Genomic DNA, 6000 nt, shown 5'->3' with positions numbered 1-6000 from the left:
AGGAGCTTATTATTTCTGTTGAAAGAAAAGGAGCTGTGGAGGGGAGGGATGATGCCGACCTTATTGTCCCCCAAATTCCCTCTTTCCCGCTGGACCCCCAGGCGGGCCCCGCCGGCGCGTTCCCGGCGTTCCCGGAGCGCCCCCCGCTGGCATCTCCCGCAGCCGCACAGCCCGAGCGCGGGAGCCGGAGGGAGCCTCCCGCGTCTCCTGCGGTGCCTCTGCTCAGGGCGTAGCGACTACTGTCCTGGAGCCTGGGATAAACCTGGGCGCCCTACCGGGCGGGTTTCTGTATTGAACAGCAATAGTTTCCGGGCGAAAAATGAGGGTACGGGCAGGTCTTGTTGGTTTTGAAAATGCTCTTTTTTTCTTCAAGATTCTTTCTTCCTGCAGGGCAGGTAAAAGGTGAATGTTGCAGGTTTTTTAGCACAGAAAGTTATTTGTGACTGAAGGGGCTTGATGGTTTGCAAGAAATTGTTCTGTGGCATCCCTCTCACTTACTGATCCTGTCCCCCCGTTGCCACATGACCCGTGGATTATCACCGAGGTGTTTTGGTATGGCAGCAGCCCAGGTGAGTAAACAGATCTGTCTGGTGTGTCACCATGCCAACAAAACTGACCTACTGATATACCAAGAATATAGAGTTAGAGAGGATGGAAACCTCTTTACTTCTGACTTTTAAAGTTTGCTAATGGATTTTACCAGACAATGCAAACATGTTGAGTTTATTGCAGCAGCAGCTCCACTCTCTGTATCCCTCAGACAGCTCTTATAGCAGCTGCATCTTTATGCAGAGAAGCCTTGCTGCCTGGGCTCACAGTTTGTTGGTATCAGCTCTACAGTAAAAGCCCCTCAGCGTCTGACATCTCTAGAGGCTTTGCTGTTTCACCTTTCACAGGGTCTGTGGTCTGTTTATCTCTATTGCTTTTGTTGAAGTTCTCAATTCTTCAGCCAAAGCAGTTTTGCAAAATTCATCCCTTATCTGCTAATTAACCCCTTTCCTCATCAGCCATCAGTAAGACTCTTAAAATATAATTTAATTTTTTTTCCCTGGAGTCCATTTGTTTTCCTTCCTTTTGAGTTTTCTATTTTCTGCTGCTAAATTGTTCTCCCTTATTTCCATTCTCCTCATGGTTTCACTCTTTCAATTAGTCTCACATTCTCAAAAAAACTCCTCGCAATTACAGTTTCAACTGGGGAAAGGGAAAAAAAATTGTAGCCAACAACTGAAAGTTGTCCTTTCTATCAACTTTGACAAGGAACTGCCAAGCCTCCTGGTTTCATTCAGAGATTGCCATTTGATGACCTCTCCAAGGGTCAAGTACTAACAGGAATTGCTATTCATGTACGGAATATTTTCAACTTTATCCTGAAATGGTAGTTACAGTATTTTTTATTCCAAGATACAACTTCAAGATTTTTATTTGTCCAAGTATGACACTTCAGCTCAGTTGAGGAAAAGTATTTTTTTCTGAGGATGTACTTTATCAAAATATCCTCCTCTGTGGGACAGCTAACTTCACTGAAGTTGCCAAGAACTAAATGCTTTCCCCTACTCCATTTCATATTATGTTTGATATCTTCTTAACTATGGTTTCATCAGAAACCATGAGCAAAACAATGTGGTAAGGCAGTGAGTAAAAGACCTTCACAGGAAAATTAAATCACACAGGAGGTGGCATTAGATATTTGTGATGAGGGGGCTGCTGAGAGAGCCCTGGCAGCATAAATGTCAGAGAACAAGTATGCTGTGAGGGGTGTGATTGCTCAAATGAGCTTTAAACACTCATGGTTATGAAAGACTCACGTGCCATTTTCCACAAAACTAGAGATGTCAAAATCCAATGATCCACCAAATTCTTTCACTCTTCTCATCACATAAATTTCCTTATCTAGTTGCAATTTGATACGCAATTCTTCCTTCTTTGTATTTTATGCTCAGAAGAGCTCTCAGCCCTGCAGAAACAGTGAATTTGTTCCCGTGTGTTGTGAACAAAGCCTGATTAAATTTCCCAAAGAAAACATATTTTGAACAATAATGGTGACTTCAGGAGGAGTTCATTTTTCATATGCTTTCTCACATGCTAGTTTTAAAAAAATTGAAAACGTAATTGTAGTCTAAATAATTCCAGTTGGTGAAAACTTGAATTTGATAATCCAAAGGAATTAGCTGTTGTCTAAATGAACCAGTTTTGAAAATGGATGCATTTTCAGTACAGAAGAATTTGAGCAGTTTTGCAGCCTAACTCCTCAGGTGTAAGTCATCTCTAAACTCAGGTAGTAGAGACTCCCTTTCTGGATGAAAGGTATATTAAAAACATTGCTTTCTTATCATATACAGTGAATTCTGTACCCATGACAGCCTTCGGTAGGTTCTGCCATGAGCAACCACTTTAATGTATCCCACAAGTCTTGCACTGAAATTTTGCTTGACCTTTACAGGGCTTCTCTGTTAGGTGATTGATTGTGCTGATCCACACAGCAGTTGGATAGGTGAAGTACTAATGGAAAGTAAAAATCCTTGTTTCATCTTCTCTAAGTGCAATACTGAAAGTTTCAGTTTGTGAACTGCCTGCTCCCTGGCCAAAAGACTCAGCCACGGGGGTACTTGTATCACCCTGTACAATCCCCCTCACTCTCTGTGTCCTGGAGAGGACAAGCCTGATGAAGGACTCTTGGAAGAGGCAAGCAAAACATTCATCTCTATTCTCTCTGAATCTGAAGGATTTGCATGGACAGATGGATGGAGGCTCAAGCTAGCAGCTAGCTCTGCTTCTATTTTGTTGTGGAAAAAATGGCTCCCGTTCTTTCCCTCTGTCCTCTTGTTCCCCCTCACCACACAAAATCTGCTCCCAGAGGAACTCTGCAGCTGGCCTGAGAAATGAGAGTGGGCTCCCTGGGACCAAGCCCACCAGTCACCCTGGCAGGCTGGCAAAGGAAACCTAGGGTAGGGCCACACTCAGGTAATATTAGATGAATAATAAAGGGATTAGTTTGATGCTGCACTGCTAAAACACCCTGGAGCTAACACACAAATCTGAGAAGAAGGGCAGCTGGAGAGAAGAAAACTATAAATCACGTTTGTCCAAAAGGAAATATTTTGTTCATCTGCATCCTTCTTATTTTTGGTGCATAGATAAAGGGAATATGAATTTTGTTCAAGCATTTTCCTTCAGTTTATGTCAACTTTAAATCAAATTAATGTGAATATGAATAGGATTCCAACTGAAAAGCGAAAAGCCAAAGAGCTCCTTGGAATTGATAATTGTAATGAAAAAAAGTGTTTCCAAAACAAGGACTTTATTCTGCGAACCTCTAAACAAATTCCTTCAAGGCTTTTGAAATCCCTCAGTACACACATGCATCCACATTTCTTATGGGTGGAATGCTGAGTTCAATCATATTTCAAGGTCATCCTGTCCTGTGTTTATTGTTTGCTAAATACAGGTGCCAAGCTGAATAGAGAAATGATCGCAGCCTAGTAGATGTAGAATGATTCTGGGAGAAGAGAGAGTAAGCTTGGTTTTAAGACTGAAATATACGTAATTAATTGCTGTGTTGGTTGGAAAATAACAGGAAAAATAAAATTAATTTGGGCTACCAAGGAAAAGAAAAAAACTTAACATTGTCAGCTAAGCTGAATAGCCTCCACCCCAGGGGCTGAAATCATTTGGCTGTACAAATCTGGGAGAGCTGGCAATGCTCCATCAGACACACACAGGAGGTAAAGCAAGAAATAACATCCAAAAGCCAGACCAGAAGTTCAGTGCAATCTCTGTCCATAGTATCATGTGGGTCCTTTTTTCAGGAGAATTAAAATCCTCCTATTTTTGCTGGTCTCAGTAATTTTCTTTCACTAATGCACTGGTATAACCTAGAGTAAGGACCATAAATCTAGTGACCTAATTTTTGGCAGTTATAAGGGTTGTAACAGAAAGTATTACCTTTATTTCACATCATTATGTCAAATTAATTTTATCAGCTGGAATTCATGCTGGTGACCAGGGGACATGAAGAGCCCCTTCATGCTCCTTTTTGGGTTATGAAGGAAAAAAAAAAATCACCTTTTCTCATAAGACTGATTCTTGTTGCAGGGGTAACACCTTACTTAGACTTTTCCATGACATCTTTCTTAAATGGTCCATGGTATATTGAGGGCAATGAAGCAAAACTAAGTGAGCCTCTTGCTTACGCTTTTTCCTCTCCTTTGTCAGGTTATTGCTCTCTTCTGCACCTAACTTTGTTTTCATGTTTTCTCTTTCAAATAGTCCCTTATGAATCCTCTTTCTCCTCACAAATCTTCCATGGACTGCCTTGTTTTTCCCATGTCTGTAATAAGCATATCGATAAGATGCTTTGGCAGTAAAGAGGCAGTTACATCGTCTAAAGACCTATGTAATTAAGAGGTCAGAGCTCACGCCCTGAAATAAATGGATCTCTGTGAAAAATTGAGATTTTTACTAAATTGCTTGGCTCTCAATGATTGTTGAGCCCTGATAGTACTGAGCTAAGGAACTACTGGTAGCAATTTACCTCTCTGGAAATGTGGATGATGATGGAAATGTGCTCAAATAGCACGGAGAGCTTTGGGAGCCAGTGGCGAGGAAAACAGACAGAATATAGCCTCATTTTTATGACAACAGATGACTCGTATTTATAGTGTCTTACTGTTTCCTGAGGCAGAGATGACTAATTGATATCCCACATTACAGAAATTTGAGAAGTGAGTTCTGCTCTCCAGGTAAAAGTGAACCATATGAGACACAGCTTTTAAACTGAGTTGAAAAAGAAAATGAGTACACAGAAAAATGTGTGTCTCTTCTGAGGCTAAAGAGCTGATTTGTCAGTTTGCAAGGGGCTGCAAATCAGAGCTTATGATGGGGTGTAACGGAACATGTCAAGAGAGAGACTTTTGGAAAACTTGAATTAACCTTCAAGAAAGTGTGGTGATTTGACAAGGAAAGGCAATCACATGAGCAGAACTGAGAGAAGAACAACTGAGAGAGGACACTGGGGTCACTGCAGAAAGCCCAGGAAGGAGAAGTAGGTAAAAAGGGAAGTAAAGCTTAAGGCTTAAAGTCTTGAGTTCAGAAAAACAACATGCAGAGCTGCCTGGACTAGGACAAGCAACAAAAAGCCATATACTCTGGAAAACATCCAAGCATTATGCTGCGCTACATTGACTTCCACAAATTTGCAAACACTAGCTGTCCATGAGCAACTTGGGTGAGAGGACATCACCAGCACCATTTGTGAAAGGTAATCCTTCACAAGAGCAATGGGCGAGATTTCAATAGAAGATAAATGAGTTCTTACCCTGAAAGTAAATGGAACATTTATTAATTTTAAGCTTTACATAGGTGTACAAGCCAGTGTTTTGTCAGAGGCAATGATAGCAGCAAGGAAAGAAGAGCCCAGGTAAGACAAATGGATTGAATTCAGGGTTTGCAGTTGTGATCTTACTGCTATTAAGAGAATGAGAGAAGTAAATGTATGAATAAATAACATACTGCAAAGATACAATTTGTAATAACACCAGGGACAAAAATATCCTTTACTGATTTTAAAATATATCAAGTTCTTCATCTTATGCAGTGGTGCTTCACCTTAGAAGAAAAGGTGACAAAGTTTGAAGTACAGTTTTAGAATGTTTTCCCAGTGGAGAAGAAAGCATTCAGCAGAATACAAAATACACCTGAAAGCCCAACTGTTCACTGCCCAATGGAGAAGCAAAGAAAGGAGCTGGCTAAGATTATTACTGTAGGGAGACAAAAGAGAACAAGGAGCAAAATAAACAGAGTAAGGCACTCACTTTCTGTGGAAAAAATGCAAGAATTTCTCTAAGCAGTAGGATGAAGGAATCTCATAGGTTATGCCTCTTGGTTAAATGTGTGTTTTTTGACTGAAATATGCAAAGGTATTCTGCTGTCTCTGCAACCACCAAGAACATTTTTCTCTATTTTCCCTATTAGCCCTCTTCTGCAGAGTATTGACAAACTGTG

The 6000-nt window shown here is 40.9% G+C and overlaps 1 long non-coding RNA gene across 1 annotated transcript in view; it reads left to right on the top strand.

Annotated features, from left to right (window-relative positions):
• Nucleotides 1-230: 230 nt before the first annotated feature.
• LOC135409103 (uncharacterized) overlaps nucleotides 231-6000 on the top strand; it is a 128727-nt gene continuing 122957 nt past the window's right edge. Inside the window, exon 1 of the long non-coding RNA XR_010428020.1 lies at nucleotides 231-569. This is a non-coding gene — a long non-coding RNA (uncharacterized LOC135409103). The remainder of the gene's footprint in view (nucleotides 570-6000) is intronic.

The sequence above is a fragment of the Pseudopipra pipra genome, chromosome 2 (genome assembly GCF_036250125.1).
Source record: "Pseudopipra pipra isolate bDixPip1 chromosome 2, bDixPip1.hap1, whole genome shotgun sequence".
Lineage (NCBI taxonomy): Eukaryota > Metazoa > Chordata > Aves > Passeriformes > Pipridae > Pseudopipra > Pseudopipra pipra.
Note: the sequence above shows the minus strand (reverse complement) of the source record. Positions and strands in the feature narration are given on the sequence as shown.